This window comes from Xyrauchen texanus, chromosome 40 (assembly GCF_025860055.1).
Source record: "Xyrauchen texanus isolate HMW12.3.18 chromosome 40, RBS_HiC_50CHRs, whole genome shotgun sequence".
NCBI lineage: Eukaryota > Metazoa > Chordata > Actinopteri > Cypriniformes > Catostomidae > Xyrauchen > Xyrauchen texanus.
Window position 1 is genome coordinate 12,711,982 of NC_068315.1, and position 18,427 is coordinate 12,730,408.

At 36.4% G+C, this 18,427-nt stretch overlaps 1 long non-coding RNA gene across 7 annotated transcripts in view; it reads right to left on the bottom strand.

Annotated features, from left to right (window-relative positions):
• Window positions 1–320: 320 nt before the first annotated feature.
• Window positions 321–18,427, bottom strand: part of LOC127633598 (uncharacterized) — a 31,691-nt gene continuing 13,584 nt past the window's right edge. Inside the window, exons 3-16 of one of the 7 annotated variants that reach the window (XR_007969227.1) lie at window positions 17,141–17,329; window positions 16,925–17,061; window positions 15,173–15,247; window positions 14,838–15,013; window positions 14,461–14,600; window positions 11,334–11,413; window positions 11,060–11,245; window positions 8,361–8,529; window positions 7,994–8,172; window positions 7,651–7,681; window positions 7,101–7,193; window positions 5,537–5,683; window positions 5,019–5,194; window positions 321–1,876 (exon numbers count right to left, since the gene is read on the bottom strand). This is a non-coding gene — a long non-coding RNA (uncharacterized LOC127633598). Of the gene's footprint in view, window positions 1,877–3,718; window positions 3,995–5,018; window positions 5,195–5,536; window positions 8,173–8,360; window positions 8,530–11,059; window positions 11,246–11,333; window positions 11,414–14,460; window positions 14,601–14,837; window positions 15,014–15,172; window positions 15,248–16,924; window positions 17,062–17,140; window positions 17,330–18,427 lie in introns of all 7 variants that reach the window. The other 6 variants (XR_007969230.1, XR_007969225.1, XR_007969228.1 and 3 more) reach the window with 6 other exon arrangements.

Here is an 18,427-nt window from a genome sequence, read left to right on the forward strand (position 1 = left end):
AAGCACTACTTTTACCAAAACAAGACAATGTAGATTTAAATACTACTTTTCATATTCTAATTCAGCATGACAGCATATCAACTACAATCAGACAATATTATAACAAATATGATGATTTTGTTGTTGTTGTTGTTGTTGTTCTTATTGCAAACAGCAATTATGGGGCAAAGCACCGGGGATTTGATGTACAGTGCAAAACATGGGTCATTGCAGGGTTCAAACCAACAACCTTCTGCTCACCAGCCTAGATCTTTAGCTGTGCCACTTTGCCAAAAAAAGACATGACAAGTTAATAGAGCACACAAAAGCATAGCTGAGAAAATAATCTTGCTGCTACAGCAAAATTGTCTGAAGAACGTCTTGAGGAGACAAATTTCACGCAAATTAAGGGAGCAAACAGGGCCGAACATCCAAAAATGTGTTTCTGTGGACACAAGCAATCTTAAGGGGACAGGTACATTACATGACTTTAAGGCTATTAGAGTTGGACAAGGAGCCACCAAAATCCAAGTGCCAAATTTCACAATATTTGTCCAAACAGTTTTATTTGTTGCCATAGAATCGGAGTCAAAAGTGCAATAATAATAAGAAAAGAACAAATCAAAGCAAAAGGGGCTAAAAACTATGGTGCTTGTCCCCATTTAACACCATTTAATTACGATTTAGTTGCAGAAAGTTGGCAGCTCTTCCAAGAAACTGCTCTAAACTGCCAGTTGAGAAAAACACATCAAGAATGAAAACATTTTGTTAATTGCTGAAGACTGGAGATAATTTTGTGCCAGACACTTATTAGTCATTTAGATCCAAATGTGGTTGTGCAGGACAATCACAGCATCCTTGAAGACTTCTTACTTCCAAGAAACCAAAACATGTCACTTGTTTAATCAAGAACATCAATAAATCTCGATCAAGCATATAAAGATACTCCCAATATTATCTGTCTATACAATCCCTGATACTGACATATCACAGCGCAGTCACTATTCATAGGCTAATCATCAACTTGGCTTCAGCTTTGTGTACAAAAATGCAATTCTGTAAGTCAGCTCAGCAACAGTCAATGGATGGAGTTAATTGCTCACAGCAGCATAAAAATACACTCTAACTCCAAAATAAGAACAGGGTTGTTGCTTCAAATCAGGGTTTGAGACAAATCTTTGTGGGTTATTTTGCGGAGTGTAGTTTTGCTCACATTTTCCGAGAATGAGGGCATGTCACACAACCGGTCCCATGTTGGCATCTGCTTTTTTTGGCACATATGCCAAATTTACATTGTAATACTGCAGAGTTTAACTGGACACACAGCCCATGACATCAACAAAAGATATGGGAAGCATTACTTCATTTCATACTTGTTTTTTATAATTGTTTGCGACCTTATCAGAGCAAACCTCCACCAGTTGAGTACCACTGCTTTAGAAGATTTTTATAGAAAACAATGTTAAAACACATACAAGCCATTTCATGTGCCTGGTAAATAGAAATAAATTGTATCTTTTAAGGAGTTTTCAAGTGTCATGCAACATCATCAGCCCAGCTGGTGTGAGGATTGAGTTTGTGGTACATTTCAGACATTCTAACAAAGAATGTAACAGAACCAGATCCAATGAGCCTGGGGCCATAGTCTCTCAGAATCAGGTAGGAGATAAGGTGGGCTCAAAAACCCTTGGATGCTCCTTTCAGGCTTGATTTAAATTTCTTCTTTTCTTTCAGTCCCATGACAAGGTATATCTTCTGTCTCTCTTCCTTCTGCCTATTCTGCTCCTCTGCCTCTCATCTACTTCAGGAATTCTTTGAGATTGGCATGATTTTCTGCATGAGCCGCCATGTTCTTGTATGCGTAGACTGAGCTTAAAGCACTGAGCAATGCTGCCACCTGGTGGATAAGATAAGATGAGGAATGAGCCTAGCAACATTTATGATCAGGACACTATGGACACTAGAATCAAACCTCAAAACATTTAGTTTGCTAGGATTTAATGTGACTAAAGACATACATGCTGTTCAGTGAGGACCAACAAACTATCAACTTTTTGGGGTTTAATGGTTAATGGTCTGGGCTGCTGCCAAAAAGATAGCAGGTACAAATTAAGTGGGGACTGACCAAAACACTGGAGCGTTAAGGCTCTTAACCTTGGGGTGCTTTGAGCGACAAATTTGTGTCGTTTTAACACAGTAACAGTAGGTGATATAAATACCAGTGGAATTTCAAGACACTCCAAAAAAAATGATACTGCCACGAAAACCAATGTAATGAACACAATATTTTATTTAATAAGGTAAATATTAAAAGTATAATATATAATAATATCAACAAATGAAAGAAAGAAATTAAGAGCAGTGAGTGGTTATCGCTTTTTTTGTTGTCAATGCATGTCTATTAGGCTGCATTTACACTGCAAGGCCTAATACACCCCAACATTTTTTCAACAGCATTACTAGAAGCTGAGAGTGCTGTCAGTTAGACTGCATCAGGTACCAAATCAAGATGTTACTCGTTACTACCAATACTATATAAAGGACATTGTAGTATCGACTTGGTAGTGAATAACCGCTCTTTTTTTATATATCCTAACATACATGTAATTGTAAACTGAATAAAACGAACCTTTTAGTTGTAAAAATGTATTCAACAACTTCCAAAAAGGAACGATTAAATATATTTCTGATGACTATATGACAATTAAAAATTCTTCATTACTTTTTCCCATTAATTGCTAGAAAATCTTGCAAAAGAAATAGGAAAAGAAATTGATTAAAAATGTAACCCCCTGTGTCATCTTTCAGGCAGGAGGATTTCAAGGGGATTGGTTAAGAAATTGGCCAGCAAGCTGTCTGTGGTATTTGCCAGGGACAGGGATTAAAGAAATATGATATTTCGCAGCCAGCACTCTGGAGGCTTCCTTGGTGGATTAACTTTAGACTAATAGTGGATATTAAAAGTGTCTTTGTGTAATGATAGTTAAAAAGCTCATTGAGTCATGAAGCCAAAGCATATGTGACAGCTCTCAACTTTTTCTCATGGGGCTCTCGTATGACAGTTTCTTCTGGTCCTGTGTATTTTTGCCCTTGGGCTGTTGCTGTTTGGGTTTACTCTTGAAGGGCAGAGCCTTCTGCAGCTCCTTGGGAATGTGGAGGGGGTTGAAGAGTCAAACTTGTCACGCAAATGGCTGCAGGGGTACAAGGACAGTGTGGAGGATAATACACAGAAGAAGAAAAAAAACACACTCTGAACTAAATATTGATCTCATTGTGGATTCTGGTTTGTTTCATGGTAGTCGAACCACAGAGCTCTAAATGACAATTTAATGTGTAAAGCTAAGGACTATCCAGGGATGTGCAAAATTCCACGAGTCAGTGGGTTGCCTGAATGACTAGGTTGACTAATCTGTCTTAAAGGTGCAAAAATGTTTTTGGAGTATGTCGAAGTATGGCTTACACGGACACCCAAGGCCTTTTCACACTGTGTTAACTTTAATCTAAACCCTGATTTTAACCCCAGGTAAAAGCAACATTTCACATGCCACATTTCGAAAGTGGGATAGCACCAATTTTTACCGAGGTAATGAAAACCTGCTCCGGAGCAGGTTTAGCACGCATTTGCGGAGTTAACCCTGTATTGTGGTGCGAAAGGTATAGAGTGAGAAATGATGCGGTTTTAGAATGTTTTAAGAAAGCGGTTTAAAAACAGACAAGCAACAATGCCTCAGTGCTGTACCTCATTAAATATTCATGCGCTTTGTACAGTCGCTGAAACTTTCACATGCTGTTTACGTTCTCCGTCTGAGGGAAACCGGAAAAGTGGCAAACAGTAGTGGCAAATGCAATAACTGCCGTGATGCAGAGACAGTTTTCTGTGTTTTTGTGGCATATTTCAGAAGAAGACAGACAAAGTTGATTTGCTTGGCGATATTTCCACAGAAGAGCAGAGCAGATCCATTGACAGGTTGCATGTCCGTCGCAAGCTTTATTCATCCAACCATTGTTATTGACACTGCAAATAAGAACATTAACCCGGGGTTTACAAATGTAGTGTGAAACATCAGAACATGAATACCCAAGATTAATTATTAATCCAGGGTAAAGTATAAACAGTGTGAAACATGAAACAGAATGACTCAGGATTCAGTTTACTCTGGGTTAAACATTTAAGTGTGAAAAGCCCTCTAGTGGCCTGGATGCTGTATCATTCAAACTAATACCAATGCCATTGTAGAAATTCACAATGCGAAGTAAACCAGGATTAATTTCATCCATGAATGAAAGTGACCGAAGTGAAATTGTCAGCTTTTACGCCAAGCTAAAATGCTATTTCTAGCCATTTTATATGCACATGTTACAGGCACGATCAAACTGTTTCATCAAGAAAATTCACGTTGGATCATAATTTCTTTTTTTCCTAATAAGACCTTTAATATTAGGGCAAAAATCTTATTCTTGATTATTTTTCATTGTTTTCCTGTAAAAATATTTAAAAATCCTTAAAACAAGATCATTTTGATAGATCTTGTTTTAAAAGCAACACTGCATAAGATATTTAGGTTTTTCAGAGAATGTATTTTGTCTTACTGTACTGGCAGAGTTTTTATAGACAAAACAAGTGAAAAAATATAAGAGTAATCCAAAGTATTTAGAATATGTTACTGACCTTGAGTAATCTAAAAAAAAAAACATGTGTTTAAAAATTACAATTTCTTTAGAAGTAAAACTTCTGAGTGCACCTTTAAGGACGCCCTGTATTAGGGAGAATTTACATGACACGCATTCAAAAAGAGCGAAACAGAATGAAAGAGTATGCAAGGTTGAGACGTGTTTTTTAAATTGACATTTGATAACTTGATGCAGCATTATAAAAACATAATGATCGAAGCGGGATGCTAAAAATACATTTTTATAAAATAACTGCCCAATACACAACAGTGGCTAAAGATGTCCATCTGAATTTCTTTAAGAAAGCAAAAACTAGAATCATCTCTACCTCAGGATTATTATACAATATTTCGGCACAAACTGCTTACCTTGTACAGTGAGTCCTGGTTGGGTTTGTTGTGGATTTCCAAGTCATCCTTAAGCTGTCCAAGTGTCCTCATACCTGCCCATGTTTTCTTCTGTCCAACCTACATTAGCAGTGATGTCACTGGATTATAAAGCTGAGGAACCGAGATGGGATACCAGGAACGCAGGAACATGATATCTAAAAGACAATTATACAAACAATCATCATCATCTAATAAAGATGCAGTAGTCCTAATAAGCTTGGGATCCACAAACTGCACCAATGCAAGATTTTTACATGCCCATCTCTCCAGAGAGGACCATAATAATCAGTAATAATATTCCTCCATTGTAACGAGATGTTTGTCTATGTACAATGGGCTTTCTTTGGAGTCGTTACATACACAGACTTTTCTAATAAATACAATTAATTAAATCCCAGAGCACAACTCATTAAAACACAAATTCAAATAAATAAACACAAGAAAAAACAAAAGCATGCAAAAATATCCTTCTAAACAGAGAAACAAGTCTGATTCACCATTCATCAGCAGTCTGTCCTCAAACGTGGCTCTGTAGGCGCCCAGCGGCATGCACAAGGCTTTCTTTATCTGTCCTTTAATACTACTGACTGTGCGGATGGACGCGCCCTCAAACTTTGCTACCTCCTGGACGGTGTTAAAAATTCCTTTAGAGTCAGACAAAGATAGAGAGTTAAAACAAAGGCTGAGCGGATCCAATTATTCAGAGAGTTAATTTAATTTTTAGTTCTATTTCATTTTAAAATTTTCATTTCTTTGTTATTTTTTAGTTTAGTTTTTACATTTTAGTTAATAATTCCATATAGCCTATTCTATCCATATGATGTCATACTATGACACGTGACATTGTGTAATAATAATAAGATTTGTCAGTGCTTGAAATTTCTTGTAAGCTACACATTTTTACAAAAACATTGCAACATTAGAACTTAAGTTAAAATACAATTCCACATATAAGTGCTTGAACTATTTTTAATTTTATTTTTTAAATGCAGCTGTATGAATATGACCTGCAATCTCTTATTTAACACTGTGGCCATGGGAAAGTGAACATTTACATTGACAGCAAAACATTTCAATTCCATTGTCACGTGTTTTGCAAAGAAATGGATTGGCTTCTTTCCGCTTGTTGAACATGCATTTTCATTGGGCATTTTTAATTTGCATTGGATGATGATAGCAGCAGAGAGCGCCAAGTGCGTGAGATGTTGTCATGGTAACCAGATAGATTCAGAGCAGATTGCTGCAGATTGATAGAATGAAAGTATCGTCAAATCATGCAATGCAATAAAATATCTTCCCTTCCCTGCATTCGATACCAGACACAATATCTATAAGGACATTAATGTTATTTAATTTAAAATCAGTGAGCCTAATAGCTGAAACCGGGACATTAAATATTTTAGAGAAATGACGGGACACATCTCGTAAAACCGGGATCGTCTTCTGGTCACCCTAGTTTTCTACCTACTTTTCAACCCCTTCTCTCCATGTTGTACTGTAGTCATTCCTTCCCACTCTTGTCTTTGCTAATATAATGAGTTCTAAAGCCATCTGCTAGTGCTATTGCCGCCTAGTGGTATCTTCATGTTAAAGTAATAGCGGGTTTAAAGATTTAAAAACCTGTCGCAAAAAAAAAAAATTATGATTATTTTTAATTTAGTTATTTCAGAGCAATGAAAATGTATTTGTTAAGTTTCAGTTGTTCTAATTATGTTGATTTTTATTTTTATTTCAGTTTACGTAAAGGATTTTTTAAATGTAGTTTTAGTTTTATTTTACGATAATAACCTTGGTCTGCAGGATTCCCTACCTGGATAAAGCTGGTGTTTTTAAAGATTTTATAAGGGTATCCAATCAGTTTGAGCTTCTTTACAAAAGAAACTGATTTGTCCATGTCCAGAATCACCCTTGTGGCTGTAATGCGAAAATTGGCATGAGGGGAAATAACAGAGAAAGAGAAATAGGAAGCCTTTCATCCAACTGTAGTTATGTGGATTGGAACTCGGATGGAAGTTCTGACCAAGGTCGCTCCTCTGCTCTCATCATATGCTGGTAACTTACCTGCACACCTGAGACAGTCTGCACAGCCAAGAAGCCTGTACCCTGGGGTGTTATAGGTGCCGTAGAACAATAAAAAATTGAGTTGAGTGTGCACTAGATGAGGGAAAAAAGTAGTGATAGACAGAAACAATAAATTAATGTGACTTGAACACAGCAATTGGCACTTTCCATGAAAACAATACACTTTGCTCTGTCATTACTTTCTTTAAGCATTAAAGGCACAAATCCTATTTCTTTTTTGTGAGAATTATTAGATATCATTGATCACTTTTTTTTTTTTACATAGATTTAAACGCATGAAAAGTAGCTACTTTTAAATACATTAAATGCCCTTACAATTGTGATCTTTGCCACATTCCAACTCAAAGATCTTGACTTTCTCAACTGTATTGCACAATTAAAGGGATGTTCAGGGTTCATTCAAATTTAAGCTCAATCAACAGCATTTGTGGCAAAATGTTGATTACCACTAAAATTAATTTCAACTTGTCCCTCCTTTTCTTTATAAAAAATCTAATAAAACAAATCAAGATTATGGTGAGATACTTACAATGGAAGTGAATGGGGCCAATTTCTGGAGGCTTTAAACACAGAAATGTGAAGCTTATAATTTTATAAAATCACACATTAATTCTTCTGTTAAAACTTCTGTAAAAATGACAATTTAAACAACTTTGCAGCTCAAATAATACATAATTTTTAGGGTTGAGTTGGTTTGAGAAATGCTGTTGGGGGCGGGTCTAGGTTGCTCAAAACACAAAGCAATTTCTAAGTGCCACAGAAAAACAATGCTTACAGTTTCTGAGAAAATGAAGCAATGAAGGTCTGAGGCCTGATGTTCCCCACACCTGCTCTAGCATGTGGGAGGGCTGTTTGTGTGGTTAGTCTCTCACCCTAGATGGTGGCACATCAGTGCATGTGTTCGGGTGTGCTTGAGCGGGCGAAGACGTCCATTATGGTCCTGGATATAGTAGAGGGAGAAGGTTTGAAAACACCTCCACCCCAAAGATAGAATGAGAGGGTCCCGTATTTTCAGGATTTGAGTGTGCCAACAATGTTTTTTCAAAAGCATCTGAGTGGAGGAGAAAGGGGCAGAACTTCTTTACAGTGTCTGGCTTTGCAATGACATTTGAGTTACATCAGGTGCTTTTCAATTAATTAACTATAAAGGTTATCAACTCAGCAGGAAGTTGGGAAGTATCTGATTGTCCTCTAGGGAGACATGCAAATGCACATTCAAATAAGTCCTTATTGACTTACCTGCAAGTAGCATACATTGCCCTTGCTCGCTCCCAAACAGCCGAGAATAATGGGATAGTGGGGGTCAAAGTTGGTGACGAACTCACAAGTTAAAGCAGGGATTTCCACACGCAGGCCTAAAGCCCTAGTACTGAACCCGAACTTCATCATCCGTTCTTCAAACTCTTACCTATTTTGCAGCATAAAAATGTGAGAATGTCAATGTAATGCTTGATAAATGTAACATTGGTAAAAACTTCATACACAATGCACTCTACATAGCCATTTCAGGTCTGTACATGTGCAATTCAAACCTCTACCTCCTCTGTAAATGGACAATTTCAATAATAATCAGGTTTGCGTGGTTAGGGGGAAGTGTGCAATTTCAGTATCAAATGGAATTGTAATCTGTTTGAACAGCTGACTGGCTGAACCACTGGTGTGAATTTGGTACAGGTCTACTTGTATGCAACTGTTTTGTAAAAGTACCTTTAAGTGAAAAGTTTCCTTAAAGGAATAGCTCACACAACAAAATCTAATTGATCATTTACTCACTCTTATGCCATCCCATATGTGTATAAATGTATTTCTTCTGCTGAACACAAAGATTTTTTAGAAGACTTTCTCATCTCTTTTGGTTCATAAAATGAAGGGGTGCCAGAATTGTGAAGCTCCAAAAATCACAGTCAGCATTAAAGTAATCCATAATACTCCAGTGGTTAAATCAATGTCTTGAGAAGCGATTTAATAGGTGAGGGTGAGAAACAGATCAATATTAAAGTAATTTTTTAATATAAATTACCCTCCCTGCTGAGTCAATCTCCACTGTAACTTTTACTTTTACATTCTTCTTCTTTTGTTTTTTTGCTGATTCACATTCTTCATGCTTATCGCCCCCTACTGGCCAGGGGGAAGAATTTCTAGCAAAAAGTGACTTAAATATTTATCCGTTTCAAACCCAGAGCTATCATATCACCTCTGAAGATATGGATTAATACACTGGATTATTATGATGCCTTAATATGCTTTTTGGAGCATGACCTACGGAGCTGAAATATTCTTCTAAAAACCATAATTTGTGTTCTGCAGAAGAAAGTCAGTCCTACACATCTGGGATGGCATTAGGGTGAGTAAATGATGACAGAATTTTCATTTTGGGGTGAACTATCCCTTTAAGTAATTGTGGTTTTAGGGTCATAAATGCATTCACAAATCATTGATTATTGTGAATACATTTTAAACTGTTCTCTCCTTCAAAATGTACATTTGTAAATTTAAGCCTAAATCGTAATCAATAGACATTATTCATACTAGCGCCATCTTTGATTTTTAATGGGAATGCCAATGAGGCTGTGAGTTCTTTCTTTTTTAAAGTGTCTTTTGTGGGTTGAAATAAATGTGCCATATGAACTTCTTTGTCTTTGTTGCTATGTAGCCTGAGGTGATGAAATAATGTCTGTACTTAATTAGGAGTAGTGACATGCACAAGACCTTAGCAGGGACAAGGGCGGAAAGAAAAAGGGCACCAATTTATAGTGTTAATTAAATTCACTTAAATAATTTATTTGCTTTTTGAGTAGTTTTCTTGCATAAATTTTAACATTTTTCCATTATCACAAGTAACAGCCTATTCTGTTACATTTTTCTGAAAGTGGCTTTTTAGTTTCAACAAAAAATTAACTGGCTTTGAATTTCAATCACGGAAAGTGATGCGACCACACCCCTTATAATTAATAAGTCTTGTCTACACTGCAGGTGAGCAATGTTGGAAATGCAGTAGCATTCAAGTATTTTTCTATTTAGGAATACATGGAGCAGACTTTTTATATAACCGGTTACTTGTCTGAGGTAGCTCTTTGATGATCCAGGGTGAATTCAAAACAGCATTTTTTGCTTCCCTGAAGGGTACTGCTGTGGGAGTGGATGACACTAGAAAGCTCGTTCAAAAGAAAGAGAATGAATTTTTTATCAAAACGCCCTTTCACAAGACTGTTAGTGAAGGGTACATTCATACAGTAATACAATGTTTCCTTCAGAGTACCCACTTCAAGGGCTCTACACTTCAGCGCGAGTATAGGGCACAGGGAGGATCATTTGCGATTGGAGTCCGCCCCCGATCTACTATAGCGCACACTTTTAAAGGCACCTCCGCTTAATTTTCTTTAATACACCCACGATTTAAAAATAAATCTTATAACACATTATTACTGTTATTATGCATTTTATTTAACCATTTTAATTTAATTATTAATTTATTTCCTTTTTCTGGATGACCAAAAGGTACCTTTAGATCTGTGAACAAAAGGGGCAGGGGCTTGCAACCCTGCTTCCTACTTTCTGTGCACGTCACAGTGTTTGAGGATGTTAGTATGTATACACAAAATATACTAATTCACATTTCAGAGCTTATTTACTGTTAGAAATATCATGTACCTTTGTTACAACTATACAGCCTAGGTATTATGAATGTAGAATCTGCCTTTATATACATCTATTTAATTTGATTCAGAGTTATATACAGTATCTAAGTGACAGATAATGAATACGGTCATGATAAAGCAAGATTTCAAAGCTAAAGACTGTGTTACAATTATGCTCTCCTATACCAAAAAAAACTGAAGGTATACTATCCCTCTATAATACAGTATTTGATTCAACCTACAGTGCTGTAAAGTGCCATTATTAAGAACCATAATTATGACTCTACTTTGACCTCTGACCTCAGCCTGTTTCTGCAGCTCCTCCTTCAGGTCATCAAAGTATGTGGCGTCTTTATCATTGTAATCTGCATTGAACCTCTCCTTTAGCTGCCTGTTCTTCTCTAACCACTTGTTCTTCTGGGCTTTATCATCATTCACTTTCACATGGGGAGCATCCTCCATTTCCTCATCATCTTCACTCCCTGCCTGAAATCATAAAAAAAAAAAAAAAAAACACTGCTGTTAGATGCAGGCCAGATGAATAATGCACTAAAAACTGGTTTGAATTAAACACCTCAGTATGGTCTTTATTTCCAGTCTTTGCTTTGTAAACTTCTCCAGTTTCCAAATCTTCCAAATCTCCAAAGAGTTTATCTAGAAATACAAGATGTACAAAATAAGTTAGAAAAGTTGCCACATCTTTTAGCATTTCAGAAGTGTGGCTGATGATGGTGTTAGTTTATTTACCATCTTCCTTCAGCATTGATGCAGCATTTTTGACTGCCTCCCATTTTCCAGTCACAAAACAGTCCCTGACTGAGGCTAGTATCCGAAAACCCATCGTTCTTACTTAAGAAATTACAACTGACATAGACAAAAATGCGTGCATGCTCAACATGGCCTGCTGACTATGTGTACCAGGTTTTGTAATGTTTGGACATTCCGTTGAGTACTGTAGATATTGATCAATTAATGAAGTTGTGTCAACATTAGGAATTGCATCCATAATATCTTTTGAATGGATTGACATATCAAAAATCTTTTGATAACCTTTTTGTCAGAAAAGTCTGTAGATGGTCGGGCAAACGGCCTAGGAGGAGATTGAAAAAGTAGGTTTTTCAAAAAATTCTAAATGGAGGAAATTTTTTATTTGATTACACCTACTGTTATATTATTTTTTCTGTTAAAACGTGTGTATTATTTGAGCTGTAAAGTTGTTTAAACCGTAATTTTCGGATTTACGGCATTACGTCATCATGGCAACGAAGTTGTAAAATTGGATCTAACTTTACACAAAAAAGATATTTTAATCACATTAAAATCACGTTTACATCTTGTTTACGGAAAGGCCCCATTAACTTTTGTAAGTACCTCACTGAAACCCAGATTTTACAGAAGGGGCGAAATTCATATTTTTGGTAATCAACCAAATCACCATTGTGCTCCTGCAAGATACACATTTACATACATGCATTCAGCATACCCAAAAGGGGTTTGAGTAAAGTCCAGTAAAATTCAATAACACAACAGGCACCAACTGGAGCCTCAGAAAATTAAGCATAGAAATAAGGCAGCTTAGGGAAGCATTTTAAGATTAAACAAACATAATATAAAGCCTGATTTGCTTTATAATTCTGAAATATAAAAACGTAATGAAGATGAATAAAATCTGATAGTGTGGAAGCTCTGGTGAATCTCTTCATTTTAAAATGACAAACACATCTACTGTAAAAATTAATAAAGGGACTACTTGTTTTTATTCTTAGCAATAAATTAAACATGCAAGAGCTGCAAAGTGCCAGGAATTTCAGAGCACATTAGGGCTGGGTATTGATACAGATTTCTCAATTCAATTCAGATTCACACGCTCTCGATTCGATTCGATTTCGATTCAATTCACATAAGTTTATATCAGTTATAATGTCCCTTTTGCTAACATATAAAATAAATACTCTCCCAGCTAATGTAGTTAATCATACAGGGGACCTTTTAACTAGGTTTCCTAAGGAAAATATATATTTTACTAATTATATTATATTATATTATTTTACTTTTTTTATATTTTATATTTTTTTATATTTCATAATTTGTCACATTTTGGCTTTTTAAAAATGAAAAAATAAATGTATTCAATCAATAAATAAGATAATATATTTGATATATTATTTTTTATATATATATTTATTGATAAACTGCATAATTTGTACTATTTACATTAATTTGTTGAACTGGTGATAAAACTGGTACAGTCTCTTTAAGATCACCAGCAATTCTGTGAACAGCTTTTTTAAATGAGCACAAGTTAACTAGAGAGGCCTCGAGTGATTTCCTCTCATTGTATTGGAGGCCTGCGCACTGAGTGAAAGACCGATCATTGGATTTAAGAATAGAGATCGTTCAAATAAAGATTGTGATGCATCAGGAATAACAATACTTTTACCCACCCCTAGAGCACATCTCCTCTTCTTCTGGATGCTTCAATGACATCTCTGATTTTACAACATAATTTCCTTCATCCTCCATATCTGAAACTTCCACATCATCCTCCTCAACATCATCTTCAATTTCATTCAGAGAACACCTTATAAGAGCATTACAAAACTTCCAGCAAAATGTAACCATTATCGTTTACCTACAGATGGGCATTTTGACTATATAAAATGAGTGACTTCGATCTGAGCTCCTTTTGCAATTGTGATATTGCTTAAAGGGATAGTTCACTCAAAATTAAAAATTCTCATTATTTACTAATCCTCATGCCATTCCAGATCTTTATGACTTTCTTTCTTCTGAAGAACACAAATGAAGATTTTTAGAATAATATCTCAGCTCTGTAGTTTCATACAATGCAAGTGAATGGTGGCCAGAACTTTGAAGCTCCAAAAAGCACATAATTGCAGCATAAAAGTAATCCATAAGACTCCAGTGGTTAAATACATGTCCTCAGAAGCAAAATGATAGGTGTGAGTGAGAAACAGATCAATACTCATGTTATTTTTTATGATTAATCTCCACCTTTGACCAGCCCTGACCAGTAGGTGGTGATATAATGCGAATCGCCAAAAAACAAAAGGAAGAAAAATGTGGAAGTGAAAGTGGAGATATATAGTAAAAAGTACTTAAATATTTATCCGTTTCTTACCCACACTTATTATACTGCTTCTGAAGACATGGATTAAACCACTTGAGTCGTATGAAATACTTTTATGATGACTTTGTGCTTTTTGGAACTTCAAAGTTCTGGCCACCATTCACTTGCATTGTATGGACCAACAGAGCAGAGATATTATTTAAAAAATCTTTGTGTCCTTCAGAAGAAAAAAATGTCACGCACATCTAGGATGGCCAAAAGGTGAGTAAATAATGACAAAATAATAAATTTTTAGGTGAACTATTCCTTTAAAGGGAATCTTATGTCATTATTTACTCAACCTGGTTTAGTTCCAAACCTGTATGACTTTTTTTCCATGTAACAAAAAAATATGTTTTATAAGGTGGCTGAGGTAGAATGACAACCTCGGTCACCATTCACTTTCATAGTATGGCAAAAAAATGCAATGAAAGTCAATGGTGACTAACATTCTGCCTAATGCTCCTTTATGTGTTCCACTGAAGATTAAAAAAAGTCAAAGGTTTTATGGTGACAAAACGATGACAATTTTCATTTTATGTTGCATCTTCAATCGTTTAGCAAAACTCACCCATTTTCCAGCACATCCTCTGATGTCAATGCAGCAGTGCCTGTGAACAGTGATACTTTGCTGGCAGCCATTTTTGGATCCAAAGTGGCCCGAGTTCCAATAAGAGACTGAACAAGTTCAATTGTGGGCCACGCCTCCTCCTGGGACAGATTTTTCCACACCATTAGAACATTTAATGTTCATCATATCAGATATCATCTTAAAAACTCAAGGTCATATTCCCTCAGAAAAAAAAAAACAAAGAAAATTGAAGCTTTGCCTTATTTATCCATTTAATAAGCTGTGTCTGCCCTGTAAACAGCTGACATTATTATGTCTGATATTATATCAGGTGTAGGTAATGCTGCATAGGGGACATGCTGTGATTGAGTTCTGACCTGCTACTGATTGGCAAGGCCACCGGGCAAATCGATGTAGACAGCATCCTTACGATACACCACTCCCCCCCTACGCCAGCCATGGGAGCATACATTAACTGTTCTTTTTCATTCTACGCTCTCTTCTTAAGCATCTCTGGTAGAGGGCAACGGTCTGGGAGAAAAGTTCCCTGTACCTGCAAAGTGAGTTACACAACATAAATCACTGAACATCTGTGAAACAATGCAATAGGGCAGGGTTCGGCAGCCTTTGTCACTGCTGGCACACGGAGGGATAATCACTTGCACACCAGCATCGGCGAGAGTTGACTATTTTATTTATATAAATTCCGCACCTGCATTCCAGTCTACATCTTGATGTAATCCGTCCTCATGATCATGCAGCATGTTTTCATCAGCTGAATGGGAGGCTAAACAAAAAGACAAAATAAAATGAGATTGCAGTATACTCAGACTCATGCAGCGCATGCAAGCCATTCAGGCATCACGAGCCGGCAGCGCTTCACGTTCGTTTACTCACGCGAGTAAACGCACCCGCTTTGCTTTGGTAAGGCCGCGCGGATGACCGCCTATATTCGTCGTTTCATTTTTTTCTTTCTGCTTTCAGAATAATATGTCATGTAATAAGGAAAACACCACTATTACTCCTTGAGATTTCCAACCCACCACACAGGTACACTCTCCTTAAACCATGGTAGCACTCAAAATTAAATAAACGATTAAAAGAGAAAACATAGTCTACCAAAGGTAAGTCGATGAGAAGAGTCTTGGTCGTCCAAGTTTTGATTGGTCGGTTGGTCGCAGAAAAAACTCCACATACAAACGATGAACACCGGTATTACCGCTGGTTGGACACTAGGTGGTACTATGGGGTGAATTTTGTTAAGCAGGGTTTGGGTTGAGCCTACACAATAAAGCAAGACACTTTGATTTCAAACTTTCAAATGAAACTGGAAAAAGAAAATAAGTGCAATTAAAATGTGTGTTGTGTGAAAGATGGTTTTACAACAGTTGTCAACATCTTTCTGGCAAAGAACCTACTTCATCTGTGCATTCTCCACTGGTCGTGTATTTCGTTTGGGAAAATACATCATGTAAGTAAATACATTTGTTTTGTTCCCTCCTTTTTTTTAATTAATTAAAAAATCAAATACATTTCCAAATTCAAATTGCACTAAAAACGAAACAGCATTTAAAATAATAAAACAATAACACATATATATGCATGTTATTCTTTAATCTTGTATTATTTTAATTGCTTTTTCGTTTCGTATAGGTATATATAAGTAACCACCTTTTAATTTACCGTCAGGTAAGAATCTATCTTAACATCATGGCAGAAAATTACTTACATAAATTAAGACATAAAAACAATTATAAATGTAAAAATAATTATAATGATAATAATCACTGAAATATAATTCATGGTTCGAGGTGAATGTGCTTTTGTATTATTTTATGCTTTAAATCACAGATGTTTAGGCAGCAGAGTTGTGGTCACAATGAACTGCTCGGTGGAAATAAAGCGAACTGAACTGAGCACCTCCAGAGCTGAGATGTCGGAGCTCATTTGCAGCACTCATAGACGATACTGTTCTTACAAAAAAAATTTGAAAAATACAAATAAAATCAGGAGACAGAAATAAAGAGTGAGAACCTTTTAGATGTGCGTGTTCCACGAGACTGCACGCCTCCGTATCAGTGCGTCATATATGCACATAGATGGCTTTTCTGTCATCTGATCTTAATAATATAATAAAGTGTTTCTTCAAGCGCGTGTCTGTATTTTTCAATTCAACATTTCATGCAAAAAATATACATTTATAACATTTGTTTTGGACCCCATGATATATTGCAAAACATTAAATCTGGACATAGCATTTATTTTTTTAAAACGTCCCACGCAGGTAGCCGTACAAAGAGATGGTTCTGTTACATTTGGGATTAAGCCTAATGGCCTCAGGATAAGTAAGATCCTCCATACTGTCCAAGTAATAAGGATAGAACAATTGACAGTTATAAAGGTAAAGCAAATATACACTTAGCAGGATAATTAATAAAATAAATACTTTCTTCAGTTCACTCACCGGTCAGCCACCACATAAGGGTGAGAAGTCTGCCAGAAAAGAGGCGTAAACTTAATCGCTGAATCGTCCAAGGTTTTCACTTCCCGAGTCTGGTACTCTCCATAAACCATTCCAGACAGGTAAAACAGCTTGGCCCCCTATGTATTAAAAGGAGCACTTTAATATTCAGTTCTCTTTATATGCAAGTTGAGATCTCACACAGGGCTGTGGACGTACCTGGTAAACCTCAGTCCAGAACTGATGTTTGACACATTTCTTTGTTTTTCGAAGCACCTTGTTGTTCTTGAAAGAGTCCAGATATGCGAGGACCCCCATGATGCGAGGAAAGCCATGACCTTGTCAAATGTTTAGGAACTCAAAAGTCTCCATTTGAAAGCCAGAACTTGCATCTACCAGCATCAGACCCTAATGAAGTCAAATATATCATTAGTCTTATTGTAAATTACGATGTTAATGATACAATTAAAGAACACAATCGCTTGATCATTTTGAAAAAGTTACATTTAAACTCAAGTTTCTCACAATTCCTGATATTTTATCAAAACATTCCTTGTCTTAGGTCAGTTAGGATCACTACTTTATTTTAAGAATGTGAAATGTCAGAATAATAGTAGAGAGAATTATTTATTTCAACTTTTCTTTCATCACATTCCAAGTGGGTCAGAAGTTTACATTCACTTTGTTAGTATTTGGTAGCATTGCCTTTACATTGTTTACTTGAGTCAAACATTTTGGGTAGCCTTCCACATGTTTCTCACAATAATTTGCTGGAATTCCTCCAGACAGAACTGGTGTAATGGAGTCAAGTAAGTAGGCCTCCTTGCTCGCACACCCTTTTCAGTTCTGCCCACATATTTTCTATCAGATTGAAGTCAGGGCTTTGTGATGGCCACTCCAATTCCTTGACTTTGTTCTCCTTTAGGTATTTTGCCACAACTTTGGAGGTATGCTTGGGGTCATTGTCCATTTGGAAGACCCATTTGCAACTAACTTTTCCTGGCTGACGTCTTGAGAAGTTGCTTCAATACATCCACATAATTTTCCTTCCTCATAATGCCATCTATTTTGTGAATTGCACCAGTCCCTCTGGCAGAAAGAACCCCACAGCATGATGCTGCCACACCCATGCTTCACGGTTGGGATGGTGTTCTTCAGCTTGCAAGCCTCACCCTTATTCCTCCAAACAAAAAAAATGGTCATTATGGCCAAACATTTCAGTTTTTGTTTCTTCAGATTAGAGGACATTTCTCCAAAAAGTGAGATCTTATGTGCACTTGAGTGTGGTACCTTGGAAAATGGAGCACAAGAGGAAGAATAAAAATTTTTGAGGTATTTCATGGTACATGGAAGGATGGTGTCTGTAGCTACAGACAGGCATTAAAAGCTGCAAGGTCAGCATATTTTTGCAAACTCATCGAAAATAACCACAACAATCCAATGCGTTTTTCAATGCTAGGTGCATTGTTTATTCAGTACTGTGGCTAAACTGGTTAGGAATAAAGC